The sequence below is a fragment of the Sitodiplosis mosellana genome, unplaced genomic scaffold (genome assembly GCF_009176505.1).
Source record: "Sitodiplosis mosellana isolate CC-2019 unplaced genomic scaffold, AAFC_SMos_1.0 Smas_scaffold_5, whole genome shotgun sequence".
In the NCBI taxonomy this organism is placed as follows: domain Eukaryota; kingdom Metazoa; phylum Arthropoda; class Insecta; order Diptera; family Cecidomyiidae; genus Sitodiplosis; species Sitodiplosis mosellana.
The window spans coordinates 1,843,787-1,861,826 of record NW_022595248.1 but is presented as its reverse complement, the minus strand read 5'-3'; the positions used below and the strand labels follow the sequence as shown (position 1 = coordinate 1,861,826).

At 36.3% G+C, this 18,040-nt stretch overlaps 1 protein-coding gene across 3 annotated transcripts in view; it reads right to left on the bottom strand.

The window, feature by feature from the left end:
- Positions 1 to 15,684, bottom strand: part of LOC129567134 (beta-1,4-glucuronyltransferase 1) — a 44,981-nt gene extending 29,297 nt beyond the window's left edge. The window contains exon 1 of one of the 3 annotated variants that reach the window (XM_055443749.1): positions 14,538 to 15,684. The gene's annotated coding sequence lies outside the window, so the exon portion shown is untranslated. Of the gene's footprint in view, positions 1 to 223; positions 605 to 14,537 lie in introns of those variants that run through there. The other 2 variants (XM_055443750.1, XM_055443752.1) reach the window with 2 other exon arrangements.
- Between the last annotated feature and the right edge of the window lie 2,356 nt (positions 15,685 to 18,040).

Here is an 18,040-nt window from a genome sequence, read left to right as displayed (position 1 = left end):
ATCCATGAGCTCAACGAAGACGAAACATAGTTGAAAATCTATTTTTAGTTACATCGGTCGGCCAATGCACTTTACACTTCATCCAGCAAATGCTAATTCAAGCAAAAAATACGAAGAAAAGAAACAAAAACCGATTCCAATTTTCTCTTAAACCAGTTAGATATCGAGTGTTAAGAAATACCACAAGACATGTGGTTAGCATTCGTCGTGCTGGGTGACTTACGCAGTTTGGTGGCGGCAATAACGAGCGAAGCCAAGCCAAGCCAGCAATCATGCAAACTTCGATTAGATAATGTAACGATGAAGAAGAAGAGGAGACCGAGAGAGAGAGAGAGAGCTAATTCAAATCTAATGCGCAAGAAAATTTGCAATTTTGAAAGAAAAAACTTGTGATTTTTCCCGTCACTTGACATATAATTTCACACGTATGCGGAATAAATAAAGATTTGAATGCGCACAACGACACAGCAAAAAACACACCGTATTTTCCGTTTTCTTCTCTCAATCGACAATTTTTCTGATACCACGTACACATTGCTTGAAGGACGTGATGTAACGGACTGACACTGGATGAAATATGCTCTGCAAGTGACACTTTTGCACTAGCTAACACACTCGAAGAGATGTGCTCGCGTGGTAAACATGAAAACGCTTGACGACTACATAGAAACACACAAGTTCAAAATTGTTTTTTTGTTTGTTGGTTCTTCTCTGTCCTTCGTTCATCTTTCAATAAGATTCAATTCGTTTTGCATCATGTTTTAGCATTTTAAATTTATAGGAAATATACACATCATCTCTGGCACGAATGATGCTAAACATATTTCAAATGCGGCGTGTGTGTGTGTGTGTTTTTGTCTCTCTAGACGCACGCAAATCATTAACTGTCGAATAGCTCATATACATTTCATCGGTTTTTGCGGAAGAACATCGAGTCGAGTGTATGTGCGTGCAAATGTGAATGATGATGATGATGATGATGTTGCAGAAAAATCATGGTTATGGTAAAGAGCTAAATCATTGGCGCGCGGGTTAAATGGATGATGGTAATTTGAGCATGGTAATAATTTGAAGAACGATCGATTAAACTATCACAGACAATCATATAAACGGCGCCTCGATAATAATATTGTATGTTATATACGACCTCGTAATTCCATTATAAATAAGCAAGATGATGTGACTTCAACATAGTTCAACTCACAGCACAGCGCTGGAATTGTTGCGGCGATTGGTTCTAAACAAATCGAAAAGAATACGAAGACGAAGCGATGTGAACATTCTTTGCGCACAGTTTCCACTTCGGTGGAGCAGTTGTTGTTTTTTTTTTAAGTGCGAGTATCATCTTCAACCTTCATACGCCATAAAGTATCAATAAATAGTATGCTAAAACATGCAAAAAGGTGAACAGAAGATATGAAAATCGTGTGTGCAGATGGAGACAGCAGAATGAAAATAGAGATGGAACGAAATGTCAAAAATCAAACAGTGCACAGCAAGAGCACCACACAATTGGTTCCATAAAGGAAATAGTTAGGTGAACAATGTTCAAACAAATGGAAATAAAATGCAAAACGAAGGATACACACTTAAAATGGCAATATGTTGCTAGTAGCGAAATACAGTTGACACACAACATACTCGCTGTGCGAACACAATTCTTTCGGTTTTTTTTTTCCCCATTTTATGGAATCGATGCGCACACACATCGAACACTGAAGAAGTGTTAATAAAATTCTAAGCAGTTCTTTCAACTTTATAGAACACAAGCTCAGCTGTTACTATGTATGTGATTTTCGAATCAACTCTATTCCCACTCGTTCGATTCGATTTGGTTGGAATGATTGAAATTCAATGATTGAATAAAAGTTTTCGAGCGAAATCAGTATTGTGCTTCTTTTATTTCCAATGCGGGTTGATTTGCAAATCAAACTACTCATTATTTTTACATTATCAATTGAGCTCACAATTACCGCCGATTTATATTTTGTCAAGCCATTCAATTTCCAAATGATTTATTTTTAAATGATTTTCCATCATAAATTCAGTTTCATTTTTCGAATCAGTCGTACGTCATTGTAAAAGCGATTAAATGATTTTCTATTAAATAAAATCATTCAAAAAAAAAAAAAAATCATTGAAAATAAAGTAAATTGAGTCAACGATTTCTATTGAATGAATTTATTTCGATTTATGACAACAATATCCCGAAAAATTGTTCGGTAAAAACGTGCGAACAATCCAATTAATACACCGATAAATGGTGAACAAATAAGAAAAAACCCATTAAATAACAACCTTCCGCAATTTTGTCTCATTCAGTTTGCAGCGCAAATCAAATTAAACGGCATTGCCATTTGCATTATCGACGAATTAAATACGACGCGTTTTCAAAATTAATGGGCAAGGTTGTAGAAATAGCCATACCGATCATGATTGTGCAAAAATTGTTCTTCGATGAGACGCGGGCGCTCGGGCGCAAATCGAAGTATAAAGTGAAGATTTATATCGAAGAGACAAGCATTTATGCTAAGTAATCTTCTTAACCGGCGACCAGCGTACACTCTGATAATCTCACTGTATTTGTCGTCTAGACGAGAATAAATTTTGTGCAAATGTTGGGCGCCGAATGACGTAATATTGCGATGGCAACGACGGCAATCGTGACGTGCACGAACATGCGTTGGACATTCAGCATATGCTGAAATATGCAAATTTTTCCTCCGTTCAATATTTTCCGGAATGGAAAGTTTTCCATTTCTCCTAAACGGTACACTCTTCACCAAACAAAGCGTTCTAATTTGATTTTGCAAATCGATTCGAATAAAATTTGTAATTTTCCGTAAGATTCTTCGACAACTTTTTTTTATTGTCTTCAATAACTTTTTTTTTTGTAGTCAATAACTTTGTCTTTTCGCAAGTAAAACTTGCATTGTGCCAGCATTTCGACTAATTTTCCTAATTCTATCACGTACGCCATGAAATATACTGTTTTATACGCAACGCAAAATCAGATGATAACATCGTAGTCGAAAATATTCCCATTTTTCTTGCTCATTTAAAAAGTTAAACCGAAAAGTTGAGCGCACAAATGCATGAAATAGAGCCACGCACAGCTGAAAGTAGATGAGACTAAGTTATGTGGTTCATTATATTAGAAGCGAATGTATGCTGTTCATGCTGTACACGACCAAAGCTAATCATAAAAATGGCATTTTAATTACAGCCGTCATGTGCACACGTTTCCATGGTATAATTTCATTAAAATGAATGCTCCTTTGGCTCATACGTTTTTTTTCTGTGTTACAATGTATGTCTGAGGCGATACAATATATTTTTGTGTGCGATGGAAAGTGCAAGCCATAAACATGATCTTTCTGTCATCCAATTTCATATTTGAACAGCGACAACGGTGTGTGTGATAGCTGTTCGTTACTATGCCATGGATTGACGCCCGGAAGCGCGTAACGATAGGAGACATACTACATGAGATTGAACGAATGACGCTCACATATTTATCAAATAGAGTGGCACATTTTTTATAGCGGCGTTTCATTCTTGAAATTAATTACATTGATACAGATTTTTGAGCGTTTGTGATGGAACTGGGCTACGATAACGATCTCACTTATTTCGAACAACATGACCAAAAAAACAACATTTCATAAACTATCTTTTTCGGATTGGAACGATATTACATTCCATAGGTTTGCTCTGATTTTCATATTTTCTCATACAATGTTATATCATCGCATCGCCGCGTGACTACTCACACAGATTTTGACCAGTGAGATTTGAGCTCGAGCGACTTTCGGTACAGTTATATTCAAATTGGATAAAATCCAATGGGATTTCAACACATTTTAAGCATTTTTTATGAATTCATCCAATTGGCTTAATCAAATCTCACAGCAATATATATCTCTTACCGTTTTTAATTACTGTAAAACGTTACTTTTACCCGAAAAACACAACAACAACAACAATAACGTGCAAAATGAAACGAAGCCATTAAAGCGGGTGCGAAAGCTGATATGATCGCGCTTCGTTGAAGTCGTCAGCTTTGAAAACAAAAATGTGATGTTTTCCATTTAGTTCATCTTGACTCTCGAATGGATTGTTTTTTTCTCTTTCTGTGCATTTTTGAATCATTGGTTATATTGTGCGTTCCATAGGCTTCCATAAAACCGCTTGGTAGTTAAGCATTGGCTATATTGCAATCATATGTGAAGAGTCTCAAAGGCCACCTTTGTAAAAGCAAAAAAAAAACAGTGCGAATGATATAATCAAAAATTGACCCGAATGTCGACGAAATTCATGGTCCAATTGAAGAACTGAATCGTGTGTCATTCGATAAGAATCATTTTGAAAAAAAAATTGCATAGCTTCGAGCAATATTGCTCTAGTCATCGCGCTCCGTTCAGGCGGAAGTGTTAAAATCTCAACACACATAATAAATGTAATCACACAATTCGTCTTAGATATGAAGAAAACAACCAACACAGGCCTATTTCGAAAGAAAAAAAAACTTTTTCTCATTTTTCTCCATCTTCGTGCTGTATTCACTTTCATAACGGCTCACGTTGTTGGCACATTGTTCATAATTCATGATTGATTTTTCGTGGATCTTCAATGATTTTCTCTCCAATCAACCGCACCATTAAAGCTAAACAGCATTATGAGCTGTGTGCACGAGCATTTTTTGCTTCTTTTTCTGCTTCTTCTTCTTCTTCTTTTTATTCGTTTTCAATCTCTCTCAATGTTTATATAAGCGTCAATTGAAAATAGAAGAAGAAAATACCAGTTCAAAGAGATATGAGAGAGTTCAGTGCAGTTTGAACAGAGATTTAACTTGGCTTCTCATCTCAATCTAAAGCTAAGCGATTGAAAACTGAATGTGCTGTTTCATGTCTCTCTTCACAATTTTTCGTCGTTTTCACGCTCGATTTTCTATTGTTTTACCGAATGTAAATCTCTTGTGTTCATGTGATAATTTTCGATGCAAATTCGACTTTTATGTGTGATGCGCTAATGCTACTTGTTTGCATTGCCTTTGATTTTTAGCGCAACGAACGTGGAATGAATTATGGAATCGGACGATACAGACCTTTTTTTCCTTCAATTTGCGGCTTCCCATCTCATTCTCACCGCGTAAACGTAATGGAAGGATAAAAAAAAACAACCAAAGCCAAAGCCAGCAACATCATCACAGTTAACACACATTTTTACTGTGTGATATGATTTTGTAATCGGCTGAGGTAGTAATGTCAATAGTTCCGCATTCTGCTGGTGCGGTGTAAGAGATCTTTCTCTCCCTCTTCACTGGTGTATTCCCATAAGGAACGATGACAAATGGTAATGGTCGTGTGGTCGTTTCTATATTGTTAAAAAAATTTGCGGTGTCGTTTCGATATGCAAACACATAATTTCATCTCACATCTCTTCGGTTGTTCGGCTTTCATAATGAATGTTCATAGGAAATGTCAGAAAATGACAGTTTGAAATTGACAAGTGATACAGACAAAACTTTGAAAACATGAAAACTTTGTCCTTCCCAATCAATGTTTTATGCAACACACAAACTTCCACAATTCGCAGATAGCTTCGACAACAGCAATTAACTGTGCGATAGAGCGCGAGGGTAATAAAAGCATATTCTGCTGGAAAAGTTCAACGCAAAGTTTCTGCATGATCCATTGTAGGTTACGAAGAATCTTTATTCTTTAATTATAGTTAAATAACAAATAGAAAATGAATAGCGAAGAATGTGAAAGTTATTTTACAAGATGAATTAGGATGAATTATGTGTCTCTAGCTCCACCCATTGCCGCGTGTGTGTGTATTTTGTACTCCGTTATATATATATTGATGGAAAATTCTTTTGTTCGTGAAAGAAAGGCGAAGTGAAGAAAATAGAAAATATTTCTCATTATGTCAGCTCGACGTCACACAGCGTGTTATCAGGTTATTGCACGTTTGGCACACTGCAAATACACACACACAGCAAAATTTATGGCTAGTTTGTTAACCGAGCTACTTTAGCGATATAATGAACGAACTGAATTGAGGTAGCAAAACATGAAACTCTTGATCTTTCGTTGGCTGTACGGACACCCAGTCACTTTGGGTTGCATTGGTGGCTCCAGCAGTCACAAGAGACAATCTAATGCTTGGTGCTCGATTGCTTGCACAACCCATGTTGAAAATCACGTTTTTTACTCTCTTTTTTTGTCTCTAGTCGAAGGCAAAATGTGTTCCAGTTTTGCAGCTGCACATTTCGCGCAATAATTCTACAACCATGAATTACACTTTTTTCTACCGCTTTTTTTTTTGCGCTGTACCAAAGTAAAATAAAAATTATTTTTCATTTTCGTTAAAAAAAAGAGATGAAAATTATATTTCTCTCTCGGTGAATGGGCGAGATAGAGAAAAACGCGCTCAACTGAAGCAGAGCCGAAAAAATTGAAGAGGAAGCAGCGGAAAATCGCATCTGGTCACTTTTAACGATCATGTTCATTCGCTCATTTATTTTGACATTAAAATGATATTTTATTAAGTGCGTACTTGAACAACGTTAAAAAGCAGCCAGCCAGCCCCATAATATCGGCATACTTGAATGTAATTCAATAATAATAATAATAACTTTCAAGTTTAGCTGCCAGTTCGTTTTAACTATCGCTTTATCGCATGTTCACTACACAACCGAACGAGATTCACGCATTTCTATATTGAAAAAAAAAAATCAAATGAAAAAGTAACGAAAACACAAACAAATAACAAAATCCATGGCTGTTCCGCATCTAATAGCATCAGTAGTATCGTTGATAAAAGCTGCTATAAAATAAAATATTCAAATAATCGCTTGAAATATTCAAAATTACTTAATGAAACCCAACGGCTCATTTGCAATGCTGCTGCACTTTTTAATGCAACACTGAAATGAAGCGATTGTTGAAGTGCAGTTGAACGGGATGGAAATTACAAAATTTCGTTGATTTTAAAAATGTCGACGGAGAGAGTGAGTGAGAGCGAGAAAAATCGTGCTTATGCCATTCAATGCAAAGCCTGCTATTTGTGTTGTCTGTTATTGCTTTTGTGAGAATATACAGCTGTTTAGGCGCTTTCTTTTGCTCAAATCAACTATTTCACGATCGATCACATTGAACAAATGTTGGATTTGAAAAACGTGTTGGTTATTGATTCAGCGGGAAATATTGAAAAGTTCACCGTAGAAAAACAAGCAATTTTAAACACACACTGCAAAATGAGTTGTCATTCACGTTACAAAATGCATGTCGACAGCCACGATATACACAAACACGAACGTGAGATGCCATATTCATGTCCTTATGACATTCAGTTTTCCATTGAACATGCTGTACATGGCTTGTAAAATAGAAGTTTACAACAATCAAATCAAATCAAATCAAATCACATCAAATTCAATATGAATTTCCGGTTTTTCCAACCAACTCTGATCGGGCAAGAGGGCAATTGAAGTACATGATTTCAATGGGGAAAACGAAGTAATAAAAACGAAGTACATAGCAGATATAATAATATAAAAAGGCCTGAGTACGCACAGTACGCACAGAGAGAAAAACCCGCACTAACTTTCTGTGTTCATTTAATTAATTAAAAAGAAAAAAAGAAATCTTATAAAAAACAAGCAAATGGAACTTCGATAAAAATAAAAATCATGAGAAAATGACTGATATATTTAGAATTCCGCTAGTGAAATTTGAGCAGATTATAAACGAAGTCAAGATGATGATGAGACGAAGAAAAAAGCGAGCAAGAGAGTGAAAGAGAGAGAGAGAGAGAGAAACACACCGATGCAGAGCACACGAATGGAAATACCGAATTGGAGAAATAATATTAAGTGAATACGTCTTCCGCTACGATAGAGCATTTAAGCGAGCACTTAGTGGTTTTCAATGCTTTTTCGTTTCGCTATAAACGTTTAAAGAGTTTTTTTTTCTCGTGTGTTCGCCATCTACGTCGTGTAGATATACACTCACAGTTAAGATGAAAATAGATAGCTATGAATTTGTTCGGTTTAACTTCAACATTCACCTAAATTCGTTCAATCCAATCATTGGATTCAAGTGGATTATTACTTGTTCACATTGGTTGTGGGCTCATGAATTTATCGTCGTTTTTTCCGCCGTTGCTCGTGCGTTGCGCTCGCGAGAGCGAGAATGTGTATCGCATATTGTCTATCGTTCGGTCTCGTGCTTTTTTTCTCTCTCTTTCTCTGTTTTGTGTAAATACAGCCGACGTGGAATCTATTTGCCAGAAACTGTGTTACTTGAAAATGATGATCAACAATAATGCCCCGAAGCCGTTGTTTTCAACGTAAACACGTTCGTTCAATGTAGAAGAGCTGCAAACTTTCGCACGACATACACAGCACAACTCACTCGAACACTCAACATTTCCCGCTGTTTTATTCTAAAATCACTCAATGTCAATTTGTGACATGATTGGGATATAAGAGCACGCTTATTCTTCGTAAAAGAAATTATGTTTTACGCTGCTCAACGCGGATTTCGTATGTTTTCCCGTGCTCAAAGAAGATTGCTCGTGTTTTTCGGCTTAGTCACTATGTAAATTTCGTCTCGAGCTATACATTTACATATTGAGGTTCGGTTGAATTGCTCAAATATTGATTTGGACCCAAAAATACGCTGCTCCAACTCCACCATCACCAGCAAGCCTGAATTCAGTTTCGATTGCAGACGTGTCATGTTCATTTTTCCCTTCCATAGCAAAACGTGCGATAAAACAAAACAAACGAGATCAACATGAATGATTGAATTTCAAGCGCAGTTTTTGCCGAAAAGAGAAATTGAAATGCGTGTCATTATATGCGCGGCTTTTAAATGAAGTAACACAAAAGATACTACGCTTGCAAATAGATCAAAACAGCGACGTGTCACTGCAACACCATGGCTTTAATAAAAAAAAATTACTCGTCGAATCGAATTAATGAAATGAAATGGAACTGTTTACAGTTATGTTCCGTCTTCGCCATGCGCTCTAACGCGAGAGCGTTAGCGTACGCTCACTTCATGTGTTCATTCGAGTGAACGCATTTCATCGGTTGCGGATAGAATGTGCGAGCAAAAGGCGCGAATGAACAAAACATCTCGCTAATCAATTTGTAGCTACAAACTGAACTATCTAAAACTCAAATAACAGCAATGAGACACAGCGTAAAAGAGAGACCTTCAACGAAGGTGGGAATAAAACCATTCACACATAATTGAATTGAATTTGACACATTCGGAACACAAAAGTGCAGACGAGTGTGTTGTGTGCATTGTTTGTCGGCTCGGAATGAAAACACGATTGAATTCGATTCACCTCCGAACGGAATGATATGTGTATGCTGTGCACTGTGTACAGCTCCATTGGAATAACAACAGATATACATATGTATACTCCCTTTATTGGTAAATTCTATGCTAATGCCGTCGGATTACATTGTGTTTGGAATATGACAAAGCGTTTGTCATTCTTATGAAGGTGTTCGATAGATTTTATCTGAAAGAATTAAATGATTCCAGTACAAAATGTCGATTCATTGACGTTTTGAAGGTGTCATTTATTTTATTAGCACACGACAACACATTAAAACCGTTTGGTTAAGCTCTTTTGTGCACTCTAATTGAACACGTGAAATATCTGGGCGGTCGGTACACACAATTCACATGTTTGACAACAACGGCATGTTTTGATTTCAGTTTGGAATGTTGATTATATTTTTTTGTTCTCGCTCGAAACACCAGCTTTTTTGGTCCGATTTTTGTGCTGTTGTTGCAGTTATTTCGGTGTTCGATATCATTAAAACCGTTCGATAGAACATCGAAAAAGTCAATAAAGAATGTCCACAGTGTGATTGAATTTGGTTGTTTCTCGCTGCCTTGTGTTTTTTTTTTCGTTTCAATTTCGATACATTGTCTCGAAAGTGATACTTTATGCAATTTTATGTATGTGAGCAAGTGAGTGCGTTGAATGAGCGAGTGTTTTTTTTTTTGACTCACACGCAAATGTCAATAAATAATCGAGCTGATTTTGTTACAAAAATGGGCATTCCTTTTTAAATTGGCCATTATTTGGTATGCGCCAATTATATACGTGTGTTCGATATGCTTATTCAGAACTGCACTTGACAACACGCCAATTCATTAAAATATTTCTGCAATTTGCAGTCGAATAAATTAATTCGCATTCGAAACAGAGAGGGGGAAGAAAACCATTCAATTCCATTGACAAAGAGAGCGGTTCAATGGTTGGCGAAACGTGGGGTTTATCTCTATAGGTTGAATTGGTGATTGGCGCATTTTTGTTCTGCAATTTTTGGGCGCATTTTTGTTTTGCAATTTTTGGGCCCTGAAAAATAATAAAATTCATCGTCGCATCGCAATCTGCAACGATCAAAATTTATCGTTATTCGGTGAATTTATGAATTGAAATGAGCGCAAGAATGTTCCTGCTTCAGTATCAGCATTGCAAAAAATGGAGGAAAAAATCAGCAGCAGCAGCGTATCGAACAGAAAGTCAGGCAACGGACTCAAATGCTCAATAAAAAACAAATTGGAAAGCACCTTCGACGAAAATGTGTGTTGTTCGTAAACACTATTACGAGAAGAAAATGGGAAAAAATTACGAGAAAATGCACGGAAGAATGGGGAAAAAAATTGGCAAGACGATGGAATTCATTTCGTTCGAGATGGACGATGAGGAAACGGTAAAAGACGAGTAAAGGCCAAATTTAGTGCACCGTCCCTTATTTTTCTTCGTTCAACGCTGAATGCTACTCTTCTTCTTCTTCTTCTTCGTTTGAAGTGAAAAAAAAATATGAAAAGCTGAAAAAGTTCTTCGCCTGCAATGCATGTGCTATGCGAAAAATAGTTGGACTCAGCACACTATTTCGTTGTGAGTGTGTGGAATGAGGTGCCCGGTATTTTTGTGTATGCAAGAGATACACACGGTGCGGAGACGGATGCCGAAGGAAATTGAAATCAAATTAAAGGTGTAAAGGAAATTCTTGGAAAACAAAAGCGGAAAACGCTTGCAGCGCACGAATTTCATTGGAGAGTCACTGAAGATAGGAAAAAACGCAGCCATCGTTTACTTAAAACTGAAGCAAAAGCCAATATTGATACAAAAGGAAAAGCGGCAAATTTTGCACTGTTTTTTCCCTCAAGCCTTTTGTTCTTGTGTGATTCTCCATATAGGAAAGACTGTATTATTACATAATTGGATCGCTCATTTTCATTGGCCATTTTGCTATGAAACGACTATACTTTCCACTGTATTGTATTTCTCCGGCCCCATGTATCTATCTCTTTGAGAGCAGTTTGGAATGTGTACACATTCTTTTTTATCTATTCGAATTACGAAGACCGTTGTTGTTGTTGTATTGTGTGCCGACTTTAACGACTATTCACAGCTATACGCTTCGACGCCCACTTCGATTGCCATTGCTTAATGCAGTGAAACATTTATTTGAGAAATATTCGTGCTCGATCCGAGTAGATCGAAACATATTTTGTGCTGACTTGCCGAAATTTTCGATAAAACTCAAATTAGTGCTACGTGTGATATGCCCGAAACAGAGATATAGAATACCATAAGTTGGCTTTTTGGTTGTTGTTGTTTTTTTTTTCTCTGGTCCTAGGCTTAGGTAGAAGCAGTTTGCAAGCGATTTATTGTTGAAATTCGCACTGAAACGGCACGTGTGTGTATGCGAGGAAAACTTTGAAATGGAAATAGAAAACCGTTGAAACATCTATTCAATTTCGAGAATTAGTCTGGTTGCCGAGCACAAACACACAAATAGTTGCTATTTGAACTACGCTACTCTTTTCATCACCTTTGCTTCGGTAGGCTTCTAAATATGGGAAAAAAGAGCAATGCTACAGATAAAATACCACATACACACAACCAATTTACCGAGGTCCGTTAGTGATACAATAGGCAACACATTAACCTACTTGAGCAGGTCGAGCCTCTTGAATACTTCAACAGTATCAATGGAAGCGGCTTGGGTTTGTTGGTTTGCCGTGAACAGCATAATATTTCGACAGCTTTTGTTTTTTCTGGTTGTGTGTTGTCTTTTTGTTTGTTTAAGTTGAAAATCGACTTCGTCGGTGAGATTAAAAGTTGAATGGCTATGACCACCATGTCAATGGTTGTTTCATCTATGTTTGACGGGTGCCCATAAGCATACGCGAGACTGAACTTGTATAGTTGGCTGTTAATTGAATAATTTGACCTGATTAAATGGCAAGCGCATGATTTTTGCTCTTGATGGATGTTCGGCAATTTGTCTCTCGCTCATTAATTACATCACACATTCTCATTGCTGTGCCATTGTGTCACTCAAGTTATCAACATACGAGAGCGTATCGCATCATTTGCGCTGACTAATCACACGTGCTGTGTGGTGCGGCTGGGTCGAGTTCAACTCGGCTCATGTAATTTTCATCTCGTTCACAATGATGTTCATCAGCCATATTCCAATTTGTTCATCTCAATGAGCGAACAATGGTCAATTGACATTTTAAGCCTTAAAATGACACCGAAAGTCGGCCGAACCATCAACTTCAAAACCAAAATCTAATCATACTTAACCACGTCTCTCATTTGGAAATTTTGTAATTTTTGTAGTTTTATGCTGGTTGCCAATATCGCATCGTTAAAATAAACGCGCGGTTTTAGCGACATTTGAAAATAAAAATCCTACTTGTAGGCCAATTTGATAGAGGTGGCTGAAGGTTTGTCATAATTGCCAAACATTTTCAACTTCGCGTCGCATACACACACAAACTCACACTCATGAAAATGAGCGAAAATCTGGGCTAAGTGAGCAAACACAGAAATTATTTATTGTTTTGCCATGAATAAAATGTTTATTTTCTATTCAAGCTCTGTATGCCTGTCTTTTTGATCCGGGATTTGCATTGCAACGCTGTTTACTCAAAGCCGCCAGTTGTGTGCATACGCATTTTTCAACCGATTCACATATTCGGATGAATGGAGTTTGTTTATCACACCACCATTTTTGATAAGTCATTCTATTTGAATAGTTCAGCGCATTACGTACAAAGAGTGAATAAATCGGTTTGAAAGCAACAGAGAAAAAAACACAAATCGGTAGCTGACTTTCTGAAAAAAGTAGATGCCAGCACACACACACAGACAGCGAAACTGTACGAGGTAGCAACAGTGAGAAGAGACATGATATTCGCATAAATCGTTGTATTTATCGTGATAAGAGCCCTAAACGTTTTGTCGCCCAAAAACTTCCAAAATTGCTCGGCCGAAATCCAAAAGTTTTGAACGCAATTGAATAATTGAACATGGCCATGTCCTCTGCAATGTTGCTGCGCTGTCGTGGCATGCCTGACAATCCATCCGCCCGCCCGCTCGCCTCATTTCAATCAAATGCGATATATTCGGCGATAAGAAAAGCGGAAGCCAGAACAAAAATGCACGGCTCAAATGCTGATGAAATCTACATTAAGCGTCGCTATTATTGTCGTCGTCGTCGTCGTCGTTGTCGACGACGGCGTTGTATGCGGTGAACTCAATATAATGCTCTGCAAATGACTGACTTTATCAATATTATAAACATTTGTCGCTGGGGCTGTTTTCCGTTCAGCACTCTCATTCATTATATCTCGTCAATTTCTGTGTAAATAAAATATGCGTTTCGTCGTTTTTCGTTTGGCTCTACATACATCATCAGCAGAAGCCGAGTAAATTCAAGCTCAAAATAGCGTTGCGGAATGCGGGGCAACTGGTACACATTTAAATGTGTGTGTGTACACGATTTTATCAAAATATTCGATTAACTTTCATCAAAATATCTAATGAGATATCCAAAGAAAGCCACGCGTTCTTTTCAAATGCTTCATTCATGCATATATTATTGTTTATAGCTCAACGAGCGACATCTTGATAAATTCAATTATTTCTTTTTTAGTTCAGTCTGACAGAGGGACCAAAACAACAATCGAGTCCACTTTAAATTGTAAATTTACGAAAATTATTTTCGCATACACATAACGAAAAAAAAAGAAGATCGGCTTTGCTTGAGACAAATTCGCATTTCATTGCGGCAAATTCGAGTGCCATTCAAAAACTGAATAGTTGTAATTCAGTGGTCGGAGCCGATTCACGAAATTCATCAGTCAACAACTTTTGTCGGTGACGCGCACATTTTGCTCTACTTATTTAAGAGTGATTTACATGAAACTTTCTAGTGCGGAAACTTTTGCGTACAAAATCAAACCACAACCGTTGTTGACGTCGTTACTGTCGCTGTCATGTAAAATATTAAACAAAAAAGACGGAAGATTTTCTATTCGAAGGCGACCGTAATTAGATCTCAATTATTCAAGTAGACAAGTGTGAATTGCAATTAGAAAACAAGAAGAAGAAAAAAGTACACGTTATGAAAAAATCAACTTCAAATTTATGCTTGAAAAATCCATAACGCAAATAAAATGGTAAACACTTACACAATGCACAAATATTTGGTTCGATTCGACGGAAGGTAGAAAGACAATAATTAGACAACACAATCGATGAATTTTCGCTGCTTGTCATCTCTTGTTCGCATTCACAAAGAGAAATTTTCGGTTGATCGATTAGTTGAGGCCTGGCTGGATGTACTTGAAATTTTATTTTATTTTTTTGGGGTTATTTCAATGTTGCTGTCGAGAAATGTCAAGAAAGACAAGCCAAACAGAAAAAAAATAAACGGATTGGTGCTCGAAATGTTTTCATTCATTCAGTAAATTCTTTTTCCACATTCACTTTGGCCGCAAATCACAAAATTCATTCATATTCAACTTGAGTGATTTCACTTCGACAGCATTTATTTTGTTGACATTTCACTTGATTTTTATTTTTTGTTCTCAAACGAAAAAAAAAAACAGCAACACACGAACTCTTCTCTTTTGGATCAGTAATTGTGCCGCCTTTATTCGAGTTTTTGTTTCGCAATTTCGATTCGATTTTTCCACAATTAGCGTCCAAATCGCTGTTCATTCGATTCGGGTTTTGTGTAAAATGATTACTTCTTTTTTTTTGTTACTATATTATAAAGTTGCACACTTTGTTTACCGTAGTAACCACAATGTTGAATGAGCAACACAACGACGACGACGACCACGTTTGGAAGAGAGCGAGAGAAAATCTATAGACCAAACGTTGGACCCGACGATTCAAGTTGTGTGCTGTGTTGTGTGTTGTTGGTTTTCTGTTGTTTTGCAGCCCAAGTGCAATTATAAATTCACAAACTCGAGCAAATTGTTTTCATTTTATAACACGCGATTCGAATGTTTCACTACGATTTGTCGAATGCATTTCAATTGGAATTACATTATTACTGCTACCGTTGTTGCTTCTCTTCAAACAATGCTCGAAACGGGTGGAAAAGAGAAACTTCAAAAATATAAAATCAAAAAAGAGAACTAAATTGTCGATATCTCCGTCAGCACAATCAAAACAACTCTGTTTTGGTTGAACATACACAATTGACTGACGGTCAACTCAGTGAGAAGAAAATGTTTTGACTCTCTATATATATTACACACAAGATTTTTCTCAACGCTCTCCGCTCTCTGTCCAAACCAAATTCTTTCGCTCATTTCTCTCTCTCTCGCTCACACATTGTTTGTAACACACAGACATATATACGCTGTGCGAGAGAGTGTGTGGTGCTCAAGGTGTGCGAGAGACGGTGAGTGAGAAATTGGCTTGTTGTTATACGTTTCAACTCAATGAATTTCGAAACATGCACACACATAAACACGCCTTCACTCATGCCACATTCTCTCTTTTCATTCCATGCGCTCTCTTGCGCTGTCTTTTTATGCGTGTTGTGGCCCAGCACACTCGGAATACGTCAAACAAACGTCATTCCCGTGCTAGCCATACTCTACGTACTTAACAACGACTGTTGCTTTTATTATTTAGAACCATCGAAATCGGTGCCAAACCGTCGGTGTTTTTTTTTTTAAAATATTTTCTTTTCATTCTCAATCAATCCAATCGGATTCATGTCAAGAAAGTATCGAACTGAAAACATATTTTTGTTTCTGTATCGGCGAAAGAAAAAAACAAATACAAAACAATCAAACAAATACCGAATTTCTAACTATCTAACGATCTGAAACTCAATTTACCTATGCAAATGACTTTGTTCTGTGTTAGACAAGCAGCATTTCCAGAGGAATGTTTTTCTCGTGCGCAAATCACTACAACCCTTTGACTAAGATATGCTAATCATAGCATGAAGCTGATTATGCATCGATTCATCGTTTGTATGTCAGCGGAAAAATTGATACGGAATCGACTGGCAAGTGTCCCAACTGCAAATTGAGCAATGAAATAAGAATTTTTGATTTTCTTACAAAGTATACAGGAAAAAATGTCCGACTGAAAGTATGTATAATATATGAAAACGATTTACAAACTATTTAATTTTACCTCTGACACACAAACGAAGAATATAGAGTTAATAATTCAATAGAGAATCAGTATAATTATTCAATCAACCGCTTCAATTTTACAATTTGATCATTCCGTTATCATTCGAATATTCAAACACATTACCTTGCACAAATGCTTCTGTACTTTCAATATCTCATTGGAACATGTGCGAAAAGTATCTCTGCTCACAGTCGCCATCTACTGTCGGGCATTGAATCTTCTGATGTAAACAAACACTATGTTTCTTGTCACGAAGCAAAATATAAAAGATGAAATGAGTCAATTGAAGAAAAAAAATTGCAAATGAAAGACAGTCTGTGTTTTTTATAAATATTTTATTCAATTTCGTAGTTTCAGTACAATATGCATGAACTTGCGCGTATGCATTTAATGAGTAAATTGTATCAAAATGTCTAGAAAAAAATTCCGCTTAAAAAATCCACATTTATAGATATAAAAATTGTCTATCGCTATTCAGTTTTTGAAAGAAAAGGAAAAGAAATATGCTGTGTGAGAAGCTATCCGTTTGATGGCCCGACTTTTGTTTTTTTTTTGTCGAAAAAAGATAATTTGTCAAATTTCGGAAAATAACATTTGTAATATTTCAACTAAATTACTGTGGAAAGAGTCGGTTATTTAACTTTCATTGTGTCATTTTTATGGTCATTTACCAACTGAATTCAATTGCAATATAAAAAAAACGGTACGTAATGTGGCAAAATAATTTCAAGATTGTTTCGGAATTTTTATCACATATTATTTACAAATTTATATGTCAAATTAAATTAAATGCTACATGAAAATTGTCTATGCTTTGATTTGATGCAATCAAAAGAAGATTGATCGAAAGCTGCATCTTGTCGAAGGATTTTCGTTTACATAGCCTTAAAAAGGCATGTTCAATTGATCTAATTTTCTGTCATTTTTGGCTGAGTTTTAGCCGAAATAATCATATGGCACCATAAAATCCTTTTTATTCCCGATAAATCAGACACTCTGACCATCACTCATCGAATGTGTCAATTTTCATGAAAATTAAGTACTTGAGCTGAACTTATAAAAAAATCGAATCTTTGCTTCAATAACAAAATTATTTTTGTTTCGGTTCAATAAAAAAAAATGAATTGCATTTAAAATGGAGACTAATCTTGTAAAATTGAAACTGAAATTGAAATATATAGCTCTTAAATGAATTGTTTACTACTCTTCTGTCTGATAAACTAAATCTCCTCTCATCTTCGCCGCTGGAATGAAAAACAAACAAATTAAATTAAGCATAAAATAGACAAAGAAAAAATCTGACATAAAATTAGAACTCTAATATTGTTTCATCGTTTCTGATTTTCTTTATGTTAAATAGATACACATACAAGTATTTAAATGTTTAAGGTTTATATTTGAATGCCATTATAACCATTGAAAGGATGAAAACAGACCACTCTCATTCTTTTAATTGATTAACCACGTATTCAAGTGCTTAAAATGCATAAAAATACTTCAGAAGAAAAAATAAATGGCACTTATT